Source organism: Bombus terrestris, chromosome 3, assembly GCF_910591885.1.
Source record: "Bombus terrestris chromosome 3, iyBomTerr1.2, whole genome shotgun sequence".
Lineage (NCBI taxonomy): Eukaryota > Metazoa > Arthropoda > Insecta > Hymenoptera > Apidae > Bombus > Bombus terrestris.
This window is the reverse complement of record NC_063271.1, coordinates 7,362,570-7,377,987: the sequence shown is the minus strand read 5'-3', so window position 1 is coordinate 7,377,987 and position 15,418 is coordinate 7,362,570.

Here is a 15,418-nt window from a genome sequence, read left to right as displayed (position 1 = left end):
GTTTAGTTTATTTGACAACTTAATTCCATACTACACAGTTGCACATACCCTGTGTTTGAATATACTCGTCATCGCTTTTTAGGAAAACGTTTTCCAAACAGGTGGCAACAGTCGACTGGCCAAGTAGATTATTAGCAACTTCGCCAAGAAAGTTTCTAATTTTATGAAGGAAACGTAAAATGTAGAAATTGGTAATTTTAAACACGAAAAAGAAATGTAAAGATTGTATAGCTTCAGTGTAGGTTCAGTCGCTATCCCCCTTTCAGAACATTTTAGAAATCATCTACAAGATCATATTGACCATTAATTTTCAATCTTTTCGTCCCCTTCGTGTCTCTTATGTCAGATGGAAGGGAGTGTAGGAAGGGAATGTCAACGATAATTTACCTTCTACCCTTGGTGAACAACTTTCAGATAGAAATGGCGGAACCTTCAAGATATATCGAATGATATTTATTAAGCCGTCCCATTAGGGTGAACGAGAACGGAATGTAGCATTAACTTGGTACATAAAATCCCACCCCACTTTGTCTCCAGCATATTGCTTGTACGGTTCTGCAACCATGTAACATTTGCCCCTAATGCGATACAAGTATGAGAAGAGCTTCGGTATGTTGCAGTCTAAGTATCGTGAATTACGAGCGCAATAAAAATGTTAATGCTACAACAAGGAAAACAACGTTCCGATTTGTTTAATTCTTTTAATTCGAATCACGAAAAAAGCACATGTTCATTCAAAATGATAGTAATCCGTGTTATGAAAGAAGCAAGGACGAGCATATAAATTGATTTGAATTTTTCAAAATATTTGTTCAGATGGCGAATCGAAAAGATGAAAGGCGAATCGAAAGTTGAAAGATTTCGGAATAAATTATTTTTTTAACGTTCTGTACGTGTGCGAATCTTCGAAAGATGTTCCAATTTCCGTTGCTCTAAACCCAGATAAAGAAAGCTTGAAAAATAAACCTCTACCTTGTTCATCGCAAAAACTCAAGTCGTTTGATCTGACCTTACGAAGAAATTATTCAATTGCGAAGGATGTTGCGATAGTATTGCCGTTCACTGTACATGACCATTCTATGGCAAATCGATCATTCTTTCGCGTCGCGATGTCAGGGATTCTTTTTTTTCCAACTTGCCAACTCGAGAAAGCGAAAAAACTTTCGACAGATCCAATTCACGAAGATGGAAGAGATCGATTTACGTAAATGGAAAGATGCGTAGCTATCTTTAAATAAATAAAAAACTTACATATTATTTAAACGAAAAAGGTCGTTTCAACAAAGATCCATTTTGAGATCAAAACAAAGATCCAAAATTTCTCCCTATCGCGCTCTCTTTTCTCTCATCTTTACACACTCATTGTGTAATATCATGGTCATATAGCAGTTTCAACAATGTTTCGACCATGTAACGAGCTATCCTAATCACATCGAACTACCACGGAAAATGCAGTCGAACAAGCAGACTAACGCCAATGATTCATAGACTCGTGGCAAACGAAAATTAATCGCTGCGAGTCTTTTTCCTGTCGTTGCTATATACTATGTATGTATGTATGTATGTATATATGTACGTACATTTATATATGTAGCTTGCTCCGGACATACAGACTAATAGATAATAACCGAAGAGAAATATCCAGGCTGTGTCACACGACAAAAGCCACTAGCATGATTTAAAGGATAAAGGATATGCATCTATTATTTATAGTGATAAAAATTCTATTACTTTCTTCTCACAGTACTGTGTCTAACTTGACTGTAAATATTTATTGCGCGCTCATATTTCCACGAAAATAATTAAGAGAGACACTTGAACCGGAAGTTGCCGTTATTTGTTAAATATTATATTAGATCGTGGCAAAAGTTTCTTTCGTTCTATAAGGAAATCATAGACGCGCAACATTTTTCTGTTTTCTATTATTTTATCGAATTATGTACGATCCATTTTGTCCTATTAAGATGAAGATCGCATTGTTTGACTGAATTTTCGTGTTTATATAAAGATGCGTTGTCGTAAAAGATATGTTTGTAAAACAACGACGATTAGGGGACAATCTGCTGGTGTTACAAGCAACAAGTACTCTACTTTAGATATTTTATACGTTTACGTATACGACATCCGATACGTTTTTACACGTTATGAGCAATAATCTTTCGAAACTTGTCTTGTAAGTAGAAAATTTGCTTATATCTGTTTTGAATATTTTATACGCTTCTGCATTATTTCGTACACTCTGTGTACTCGTTTTCGAATTTCTCATAAACGCAGAGAAAACGTACGCGACGACTGTTCTATGCATCTCGTTTTTTGAAAATGAACGATAATCGCAAGAACTTGTAACGTTGAAGAACGAGCCACTGACTGTCGTCGTTGATCTTTCAGATCATCCTCGCTTTTATTTAATTACAGCTAAGTGGAAAACATCGGTAGCGAACACAACGTCGTCGATATCCCGTACAATACGTCGTGTTACGATATTACGGTGGGTGAACATCATTTGTCAGCATCGGTTTCCCGTTGCCTTCGGCTTGCGATCTGATCTTTACAATTCTTGCGAATACGCCTTTCAACGACGCTTTAAACTCGTGGCCGATTTCCAGGACAACGCACACCGCGCCCGATAGAAATGTCGAAAGCGAAAGCTTTCTCTTGTTGCCGGATAAATGCCCGTGAAAGCTCCGGATCGATAAGGGACTCGGTATGTTAAATTCTTTTTCTTCGAAACAGGTCTGATGCAGCTTTCGATATCTCGGAGAAGCGATTCACGCGATAATCGTTTCCCTTTGCGACGATTCTGTGAAAAGCTTCACACGCTTTTCCGCTACACACGACAGATTGTCACTCTTTCTATCGAATAATTCAAGCCGAATCCAAGTTCGACAAGACCAATTCCGCAAAATACCTGTCTCTCGCTATTCCTCGTGTAGAAGATTTACTAAGTTGAAATGTCACAGATCGTAGCTGCTAAGCTACTTGTAAGTTACTCGCAAATCCTTTCGTAACTTGTATCTCGTCCTTGCATCGTGTTTCTGCATATTCTTCCCAATAAATACTAATTAAACCGCGGATCCATATTTTGGAGAATGTAAAAAGGTAGAATCTCGGTTGAAAATTGCCTTACCAACCAATTGCTGTAGAAAACGCTACTTTATATATTTTATATATTTTTTCGTGTTCCATTTCGAATTTCCTATGAATGGAATTCAAGAATCCTAGGAATGGAATAAATGGAGTATTAAAATCTTTCCGTTTAATTACAAGGTGGTCACAAAGCGGAAACGTCAATGAAAATATTCTTGTCGCGCTTTTTCTCCTCTGCGATCTTCCGAGACGTTAAGAAAATCGAAATTGTAGGATTTTAAAAACGAACGTAAGACTTTGACGTTATTGAGAAAAATATTTTGACGCGAAACGATATCGCGTTAAAGCCCGCTTAAGCTCGGTATTATCTTCGACGTAGAATAAATTTCTGCCCTTTTTTTAACTCGTCGAAGTTGCCTTAAGTTGTTTTAGCTGTCATCCTGCGCTACTTTCACTATCACTAAAAATTTCTCTCAGAAATTCCAACGAGAAGCAAAATTAAATAAATCTGCGTGCATAGTAATTGCGTTTTGTTATCACGACAAGAATCGCGTTAGTAGGAACGTAGTTTCAGCTTTTTTATTCGCCGCCAAAACGTTCATTTTTGATACTGTCAGTTTCGTTTGGATAGAAAAAGGGAAAAAAGAAAAGGAGATAATTCGGACGTCTTACTCGGCAACTTTGCCTTCTTAATTAGCAGCGAGTCAACGACTTGTACGAAATTCTCCACATTAGTCGACGGTAGCTAATCGCGATAAATGGCGTGCAACGATGTGCAACTTGTCGTACAGCTGCGAAAAAAGCTATTCAGCTCGTTCGAGCAGGTTCAGTAATTTTAACGGCATAAGACATGTCCAACGTTTCGTGGAAAATTTTATCTGCGCTCTGTTTTTCTTTTATCGTTTTATTTCCGTGACTTGGAGATCACTTCCAGGCTGAGCAAAGGGAATATTTTAATACCAGATCAAAAAGGGAAACAGCCTATCAAATCGAACGATGGAAGGTTTTTTAAAATAGATGACAAATCTGCCAAGTTCTGGGTCCCGTTAAGAGCATAACTAACTTACAACTGCGTAATAACTAGATCGCTGGTGTTCACGCGTAAATTCATTCGTACTACAGCTTCATCGAAGCGATAAAAAATATTTTTTAATAAAATTTCGGGTCGATGGAATTACGAATTTCCATAAAAATATGCGAGCCAAATTAAAATTTGTTTCGTCCACTATGGATATTGCCACATCTACAATGTGTTTTTCGCTTCTCACGTTTCGCGTATATTTTTTTTTTTTTTTTTCATGCTACGCGAATTTCCATAAATATATAAACATCGGCAGTCTAATTGAAACCCTGAAACCCTCGAACCGATGTATTTCGTTCGAAAATCAATTAAAGCAATGTTTTTCGATAATTCGAGAAATTAGTTAACAACGAATTCGATTTGATATGTTTTCATTGGACGCGTTCGCTTTAATTGCCCTTTCATCGAACGCTTTGCCTCGGTCCCCTGTCTTAAACATTTCCTCGGAGGATGAACTTCTTAACGGACTTGATGAACGGTGTGGACTTAACGAAGGTAATTTTTTATACTCGCGGAATGATCTTTTTCAGAGAATCTTAACGATGGTCGAGCTGATAGAAGGAGCAATGCATGTCTTTTAAACGTCTTCGTTTAAATCATTACGAGGTATTCGAATGAGTTATAATCGACCATAAGCGTATCGTAATTGAATTATTAATTATTTATTAGAACAAACGATAATTAATATATATTTCTCGATGATACGTTTCTACGTGATATATCTCTTTTTCGTGGAAATTATCTCCTGAATTTTCCACCGTTTTGTACACCATGGTAAATATGTTCGTGAAATAGCTTTCACGATAAAAGTCTCTCGTACCTGCACGATAATAAAACTGTTTTTATTAAATCTCTTTCATTGTTTTCGAACAGAAAATCTATTCTCTGTTGTTTCTTATACGACGCGAAATACGTTCTACGACAGTGCGTTACCGTATAAAGGTTAAACTGTGTACCGTAAAAGGTCAGGCTACAAATGTCGAGAAAGTTGTTTCGAAAATAATGGAAAACGTCAAGATAAAATCGGCATTTCTATCGGTTTAATATCTTTGCATGGAATACAAATTTTATTAATTTTAAAACAATTGACGTTATTTTCAGCAAGTTATTCGGTAAAAAATTCAAACGATATTTCACAAACTGGTTGTTCAACGGATATTTCTCTCTCCGTGGTTGCACAGAATACACATTATTTTTTCATTTTTTTTTTTCCTTACCGAACCTCTGAATTCGTATTACAGTTGCGCATAAATATGCACGACGTAAAATTGCGTTAGACGCTTAATTTGCAATTCTTTCGAAGAATAAAAACACGCGAGTAATCTCTGCAGTAAATTAATAAATTTACTTGAAGGGTACTTGTGCGAAGAAAACATTGTAAATTGCAAAATTGAATAATTTTGATGTTTTACCGAAGAACGTTCTACGTACCGATAAAAATACCGTATTATGAAATTTAACTGTGATTTCCCTTACCGAATAAGCTGCCACTAACACTGGAAGGTTGTGTCGCAACGTCGTTTCTGTAAAAAAAGAATACAAATTTCAATAAACATTGGTCGATCCTTTGCAAGTAACAGCCGACACACACACACACACACACACACGCCTCTCTACCCGTACGCTTCCCTCGTTCGTGAATCTGGAATATGTTAAGGCTGAACTACATCAAGTTTTCTCCTGCTGGCGAAAAAACTTGTTTCTTGGCACTCGAGGTGATTTCTACGAGAACTCTTAGCTTGGTACGTTAAGAGCTGTACAGGCTATGCCGTCAAACTATACGTCGCTTGATAACTCGAATCACTTTAAATCGCAAACAACTGCAACAACACGAACCAGAGAAGCGTTAATGGATTGCCAATCCCCGAACCGAGTGCCAAAACGCACTCTACGCGCACTGTTTTTACTCTGCTCAAACCGAGGAGGAAAAAAAAAAAAAAAAAAAAGAAATAAAGGCACCTCATCCTCGTTGATCGATAGAATCGTTCTGTTTTGTGTCTGTTGGGATAAACGAAGTAGCACAAGGTACGTTCCATCACGTTGCGAAACTCGTTCGCACATCGAAGGTAAATGAAGATACGTTTGAAAAATTGAATCCAATTAATTCCGCGAATTGGATGTGAATTCGAACAAAGCCAATAGGAAGCTGCGTCGATTCTCGAATTCTTCTAATAATTGGACAATAATGCCGGCCGCGGGTCAAAGATTGCCGCGCCGGGTTGGACGATAATCGATACTCGGATATTTTATCAACGAACAATACGCAAACTGCTGTTTCGCGACGGACGCTATCGATAGAGCTGACGGTCCATGACGCCGCTCGAGAATCGACAGCAGTTATTTCTTTGTTATTTTTCGGATTAAAGGTTTCCATGCACTTCACCACATTCGAATTGTTAAATTGCACCGCTGTTGACGTATTTGCGTCCTCTGCTCCCATTGCCACGCGTTCGAGCGTCGCATCGAATTTTTGTTGTTCGCTGTTATTCAAAGTCACGTCAATCACAAAGGCTTTCAGCTGCTATTTCGCGTTAATTCAATTCGAGGATCAAAAAGCGGAATAACCGCGTACCAATAGCGACATTGACGCGAACGAGGCGAGTTATTGTTCCCTCGAGTTTACCAGCAACCTATATGTTTGTTTTATATTCGCTTCCCATCATCCTCGCTCTCCTGGGTAGCACAGAATTTCAGTTACGTTTCTCCTTGGTTTACGTCCATGGTCTACTCTTTCAACCAACGACCTTCGCGTCTCTCCTACTGAACATCTACGCTCGAAGCTTGAAACTTGAACTTCACCTTCGAACGTACCTCTAACTACTTGTACTATCGCTGCGCCTAAACTTTGACAACGTACAGACGTACAAGATGTGAAACTCAGTGTGAGAATATCCAAAAGACGTATCAACACGACGGACCACGGACAGGCCACGGAGGTCTATTACGAAACTTCAAGACACAAACGGAAGTTGTGTAATTAAAAGAAAATAGTTCGACGTATTACTACGAAGTAGCTCAATTTCCTTAACACTTTGACTGACACGCCGAAATCACATGTTTCACTCAGCACGCCACGGGAATATTTTTATTGTTCCAAGCATATAATGGCAAAATAATAATAAAATGACGATGTAAGACAACATTCTTCCCCAATGGACCATTTATCTTATTGGTTGTCAGGGGAGGCCACTGTGGCGCAATTGATAGCAACGCATTATAACAAGGCTTCGTTTATTTCAACAAACCAGTCGCATTCGTTATTTCGTCGCAAGCAAAACGTCCAGAATATATCGTTGAAACGTGTAGAAGATATTAGTAAACAGTATTTGCTCATTCTATATATAATAGTAAGGTATGTGCACACTTCTAACTTGAATTATATGATTATAAAGCAGCATTTACGATTATTTTCTAGTAATCTTAACTTAATGAAGAACGAAAAAGATTTCAATTTGAACGTTGAATCGCGAAAATTTTAAATATAATATAAATTAATATAAATCTTAAATCGCGAATTTTAAAAAGCAGGGAGGGCAGGGACACGGCGCAGCACGCGCTGGAGCTTTGTCCGGCATGGGAGCTACACAGCTACTCCCTGCGGCACGTCATAGGTGAAAGATTGACACACCCTCGGCGATTCTAGAAACGATGTTGAGAGCGAACCATAGGAATACGAGGCTGTCCGCCTCTTTTGCGAGCGAGCAGAAAGGGAGAGAAAGAAGAACTCTCACCCTTGTAGGATAACGCATACAGGGGGATGGCGGTCAGGCGGCCCTAGAACCGCTTCATCGCCGTCCCAACGGACCCACGACTAAAACAGGGGATAACGCTAGGGGCAATGCCCCCCCTCCCTAGCATCAAATTCAACAGTCGGAGAATTGTTAGGATTGGCTCGAATAAGAGGACGACGGAAAAGGGTGCAACTGAAGACAATTCATGAGAGGTTCCTGGAGCACTCCTGTCGTACGCGTAGAATGATCATCGTGAAATTTTAGTCGGTAAGAGTCCAACACTACTCTACTGTTACCGATTATTAGCAGCAGCGGAGTGTTCATGAGGATTTCTTCACGTACAAAAAGAAAAAAAAGGTGGAAGAGTAATAAATAGCAAGAAGAAAAATACCGACTAAACAGTCGCAAATTCTTTTCATAGTTGCAACGTAAATCCCATAGAATTGGATAAAGTAAATTGATCGAAAAAATGACGAATGTTAATGTTACGCATGAACGCAACTATCCTGTTATTGGGTTCAAGAATGCGCATGGGTCGTGGCTTATTAACGCGTATATCGTCAGGCATATAGCTGTGCTGTGGTACTCCGGGACACAAGGACCTCTGTTTTCGTGTTACCTAAGGGTAGTTACGGTACAAACGGATCGATTGAGCGAGTTTGGTCGACTAGTCTGGGTCAAGGGTCGAGCGACGGATAAAATTTTCGCGTGCAAACGCAAAAATTTAAGAGTTAGACAATGAGTTTCCACTATATCTCGTTTATTTCACGAGTAACCCGCGCATCTCGCGAATTAGAAACGTAGTTTAAAGTTTCGATATGCAGTAAACCACTCGTGGCCATCAGCGACGTGTTTTTAACATTTTAGATCTTGTTTAGCAGATTCGCTTGTTTATGAGACTCTGTTGTCCTCTTTGATTTGTTCGCGCAGTATCGCCCGACGGAACGGAAATTGCAAGCTGCAAGCTGCTCGCGGCTTTATTTGCAAATTTATTCGTGCGCGCATATTTCTAATTACGATTAACATCACCAAGCAAGAGCAACGCAATCGATTGTCACACGAATCTCTTGACACGTGCGTTTTATGGCGAGAAAGAGGCAAAACCGTGTCGGCGGATTTGGCACGACTTGCAAATTGCCAGCGTTACACGGTCGAGTGAATAAATATTCGCGTGTCTATTTCGTTCGTCGATGGAAAAATTTTATCAGCTCTGTAACTGATACGTTTTACGGCACGACGAACGATTTATAGCAAATTTTTAATGCTTACGATATAATTTACCAAAAGTTTATACCATCGAGTTTATAGGAGCTTGATCACCGGTCGAATATCCTGTCAAGGTATTTGATATTTCGAATTTACGTCTATATCGATAAAATCAGCAACACGGTAAAATGATACAGCAGTTGCCCTACGCGTTATTTTATATATTTTTATCAATTGCGTAGCATCGTTTTAGAAAATTACTGTAAGAAACTACTAGAATTATTTTCTGTTTATTATTTTACGTTTTTCTCTAATTTCAAACATCACGATCAAGTTGGAATAAAGTTAAATTGAAATATATCGATAAGGAGTGAAATTGCATGGCATATGTCAAAAAATAGACGAAATAGATTTTCATGATCTTGATGGCGTACAGCGTCAAGCGTAATACTAGCAATGTCAATACTAATGTCGATACCGACAGTAAATTGATCTTGGTGGTTTAACGCACGGACAATCAAGTGCAACCGTGCAACATGCGGATTTAATCAAATTACATTAGAAAATTATGTATGTACACGAACGATACATGGCATATTTAACCCTTTGTATTGTAACTGTGTGGAGTGTGACTCGACATTAGTTTTTACCTCAGGAACTCCGTTGTCGAGTCGCACTAGACATTCTTTCAGACCCACCTTTTTTTGTGAAATGCGCGAAAAAAAAGCCAGGATTGCATCCTGGAAGTTGTTCCAAGATATACCATACACTTAAAAATTACAAGGTACGACAATAGTGTGAATAAAACTGCTATTTAAATGAATTTGTTTCTGCCTTTGTTTATTTAAATTGTCTTCTTTTTTAGTCAAAGTAAATTTCAAATTGAATTTAAAAGCGTTGCGAGCTGCTGGTAACGAAATTGAAATAAAATTCGGAGTGGAAAGGGTTAATATCAAAGTCACCTAAAGAAATCGAAGTAGCCGATATGATTGAAACTTAAAGAGAGCCTCTCGTTTGACAAAACAATATTTTACCACTAAGTTCTTTTCCATCAGGTATTTCGGATCAGGTAAAATCGGATTATTGAAATCCACGATTACAAATATTAATTTCGACAAACGTTCTCGAGATCGAGCCTCCGTTCATCGATTAAAATATAAACTGCGTTTATTTGAAATTGCTCGTACATATTGCAACGTAAAATTTTTTTTCAACGATGCTCGACAATTTCACTTTCAATTGTAAAAAATGTTACACATCGAGCGGAAACACCTGACTCGAAACGATAACGTTTCATCAGAAAAATCGGAATGTTTCTATTTTTCTATGTTTCGTAGAACTGGCGTTTCTCGTTCGTCGTTTAATTCGTGTTTTGAATGATGTTGAGTTTGACGTTGACTGATCGAAGAACGAGTGGATGAATTTGTAATAGAAAAGTATACTGAAATGATTAAAGGTATAAATATAATATAATACTGATTCAGATCCTTAATCTTTTAGTATTACTAGAAAATGGAACGACAGGGAGCACGTTCATAAATTTATGGCAAAAGAATATTACCAAAAAAGGTAAGCTTCTGGCTTTGGCTAGAGGCTACAGGGAGCATAAAGAGAAATCTGTTTATTAGTTTCTTTGTTCCTAGACCTTGCAACCCAGAACATAATATACGTTCAAGGGTAGGATAATATGCGCCGCTCCTTATTTGCAATATATCTGCGTAATAGCAATCTCCAGGCCATGGATATACATAAATAAAGATGTAGAATTTTTCATAAAGTTACTTCAACAGATGAAATATACGATAAATCGCAAGTTAATAACTTCTAAAACAACGTCTTTTTGTGATTTTTTTTTAGAAGGAAAAAAAGAAACGAAGTTATTGAATTTTGAGCTATGTTTTTATATATATTTAACGAATACAAAAAATTTCTTTTTAAAGTAAAAGAAAAATTATAACAGATTTCTAAGCCTATTTCATGGGCTGCATTTTTCAATCGGCGTGATCCTCGACTGAAACGAAGAACCAAAAAAGGATTAAATTATTATATATTTTTCTTCTCGATGGACTAAAAAAAAAGAAGGCGGAAAATAAAAAAATGTGTTTTTTAAAAAAAAAGAATAAACTTCAAGGTGCTATAACAATTATTTAAATCAACTTTTTGACAAACTTTTTTAGTTCATCGAGAAGAAAAATATATAATAATTTAATCCTTTCTAGTTTTTCCGTTTCAGTCAAGAATTACGAGGTGAATCTTTCACGCCGACTGAAAACGATTAGAAATCTGATATAATTTTTTTGTTAACATTAAAAAAAATTTGTTGTATTCGTTAAATATATATAAAGCCACACCTCAAAATTCAATAACTTTGTTTCTTTCTTTCCCTTCTAAAAAAAAAAAAATCACAAAAAGACGTTGTTTTAGAACATTTTAATTCAGGACACCCCGTTAAATAATCATATCGTCCAAGTACGTAAGAATTTAAAGCGAGGATCAGCTTCGTGACAGAGCTCGTCTCTGCGTACGAGCGATAAGTCAGGAAAACGTTGATATTTAACTAAAAGTTAATACCGTATACGCGTAAACGTGTTACCGTCGCATCTACTTCACGCGCTGCAACGCTAAGCGTTCTGACGCGTCATAATCTTATAGTCGGCTAAATGTAATATCAGTCGTTAGCAGAGAAACGTGAAAGCATTTCGGAGTATTTCTATGTACGAGGATTTATCGAGAAAGATATTAAAAATACATTTATCAAACAGCTTACAGCTTAAACAACTGCACACGCCTCTCTGCCTGCGTCTTTACGTAGAAAATATTTTTTCTATCCAAGAGATGTAAGCAGATTTTTCCAACTGTCCGTATTTTCACTGCATTAAAAGGCTCTATACTACGAAACACGTAATACTTTCTAACCATTTAATAATTTAAAACCATTTAATAACAACATTTAATAACAAAAGCGACGTAGAAACGTTCGTTTTGTTGCACAGGCGAACGATCAAAATGCGTTTCTTTCATTTCACAGTTTTTACGGGATTCAAAGAGACCGCTGCGGATGTTAAACCGCGTTCGACAAATATGTCGGAAAACGATTTATCTAAAGTTGTCAGGAAACGAGAACAGTTTATATAATTGGAGTTCGTATAATGAAAGCTTACCAGTTTTTTTTCGCTACGTATCGCTCTTTGCTCGAATAATACCAGCAAACGTTCCGTTAATTGAACGTTAATTAAAGTTTTGTTTCAATAAACGTATTTCTACTCTACTTGTATTTTTTTCGATAAATCCCGTGTACGCAGCGAACGCTGAAATGCTTCTACGTTTCCATGCTAACGGTCCATATTACCATTTAGCCGACTAATTGTCAGTGATTAATAAATTGTGATAATTGCTCGATAAAAAGCGAAAGAGTGATAAGTGAATTTATGATACGATTAATCAGCTCTTCCGGATCTCTTTGAAAGCGTGTGGCTAGAATGTGTCGCAAAAGGTAAACGGTGACGAGTATACTCGTCAAACACGGAGTACGTGTGGCTGTTATAACGTAGAATGAAATTGCAACGAAACGACTGTTTTATCTTGTAATTTTATTAATGTCGGGCTAATATTTGGCAATGGCGTAACTCGTATGATGTAACTGAGTGAGAAAACGTTGTTTATAAAGCTTAAAGTGTCGTATATGGTAATACCGCGTACAAAATGTTTTATGGAAACATCGATGGATCTCGAAGAGGAGTTTCGCGTTTTATACCTTTCGCTGAAAAAGCGGATGCTAAAATAACGTTATAATCCACATTATATGCAGGTGAGAGGTCAGTGATAAAAGATAAAATGTAAAGACACGATGGATCTGCTATATTCTACGTTCCATCGAACCACGAAATATCTTGGAGCCTTTAAAGCGTACGGAACAGAAAATTTCGTTATCGAAGCAGATGAGAATGTAACAATGTAATGGTGCAAAATTACAATATATATATGCGATATAAAAGAATAAATCTGTTCGTTTCTCACTTGTCTTTTCAACAAAATCCATTATCTTTTATTATCGTAAGTCAGCAGCTAGAATATACGATTAATTCTAAAAATAGTACAAGTGATTTAAGCATTTAAGAGGCACATTTTCGAACAAACTGCTCGTAAAATTGTACGACGCGTAAATCTCACTTTAGAAGATCGTATATTTTACGAAACGTTTTATTGCGTGTCGGAAGAATACTTTTTAACGCGCTCGAACGCCGAACGTCGAAACGCGTCTAAAAACGAGATACAGCGGCGATCGAAGGGAAGTTTAAAATTCACAAAACTGTGTACGATAACTTTCATCACCAACAACGTTGAAGACAGTCATCCGTATCAAGCTTGTTCGCAATCTAATTCTTCTTATCAATTACAACTTTTCTTTTTTTCTAAAACTGTCGCGTTTCTTTTATCCTTTTTTTTTTTAAACTTCCTCTCATCCTCCATCGTATACGACTTGCTGCAATTTCACAGCCACCGGATCGTACGTGAATAGATAGAATAGAATAGAATAGATAAAATAGATAAAATAGAATAGAATAGACGACTATCGTCGACGATTTTGAACAAATTTTAGAAAGAAGAAAACTTAATAAAATTCGTGATGTATCAATTTGAAGCTGCCTTACCTTATCCGCCGACGTAGATGAAGCAGCGAATGCACCGACGTCCGGATACCGTTTGCAACCACTGGGCGTCTACATTTCCTTTCCACCCCTATCTATCCCATTCGCCCACACATTTTCCCCCATCACGTATCTTGCATATACGCGTGCGCTATGCGCACATACGGAGAATTACAGCACGCAGTCTCAATTACGAATTAATAAAGAAAGTCGATGTTTCCCGTGGAGATGATCCGCGAATTATATCTTCCGGGTATTCGGACGTAATTTCCATTTCGAGATATGATGAATGCCAAAATGAAATTAGCGTGGAGATTGCCTTGAAATTAGAGTTGATTGTGGAACAGATTGGAGTTTGTTACTGGCGGCGGTTAGCAAACTGTGAGACGGATCGTAAAAAGGATTTCGTGCGGCGTATCCTCTGATTAATAGTCTTTTGAACTGTTCATTAAGACGAAACGCTGCTGGATAATGGGCGGAGAGAATTTTCTTGAAATCTGTTTTGCTCCGCAGGGGGTAGACGATCCAGGGATATTTTTGACTTGGACGAATTCTACCGACATCTATGGAGGCGTCTCCTAGCGAGCGATTCGTCGTAAGGTTGTTGGGGGTAGACCAATCGGATTCATAAACCCGAGTACGACGAATTGAAAAATTTCGAAAGCGGAACAAAACCAATTTTCATATCAACGACTGAATCTTTCTGACGATTGGAAAATTGGACGGTTTCCCGATAATTTCGTGAAACCACGTATATATATTTCCGCGAATATTTTCGTCGAGTCTGAAGAATAAATGCACGAATAGAAAATTAGATAACAAACATTAGATGGAGGAAAGGCGTGGAAAACATTGAATATCTTTGCATAGACAATTTTTATCGGATTGTCGGGACGTTTTTATCGAAGTTTCAGTCCTTTTCTATTGCGATTATCTGTGTCGCGGAATGATTTACATAGAAATGAATTGAACAAAGGTGAATGTAGAATACGAAATTACCTTTTTCCCAACTTTCCAGATTTCCCTGCAGTAATATAAAGATTCACGTTCCCTTCCTACATAAGATCGAATGTAAAACTTCTAAATAGGAAAGCCAAGCCATCTCTTTGAAATCAGAAATGGTCGACCACTTGAATCCGAATCTTAACAAATAAACATAGATGGTGGCTTCAAAGGTTATTCGATATAAAGAATCTTCGAGTTCGTCATCGAATCTACATGCAATCGCGAAAAGTTAATCGCTGTTCCACGGAGTCTTTCTCGCCCGAAACATTTTACCCGTATTTTATTATGCATCGCTTCTAATTTAACCGACTTATCGAAACAAACGAAATTTACCTATTGCGTAAACTCTCTCGAATAGGACGATGAAAAATAATTTCCAAGCCGCAGGTAGGTAACTCATTGTCGGCGCATTGAAATTCAAATTCTACGAGACACCTGTACACTGCACAGATCGTGGACAGATGGAACATTGGAGGAGACAGAAACGCGAAATTATCGGTAGCGGGGAAAGGAGAAACGAGGTTAAAATGGAAATATAGAAAAAATGTATGAAAGAAGAATGAGTGTAAATATCACATGGCAGAAATGAACTCTTCAGGTAGGTTTCTCCTTTCGATAGCCAGAGGTTACGTGCACTGCATTTAAATGAAAATTGAATT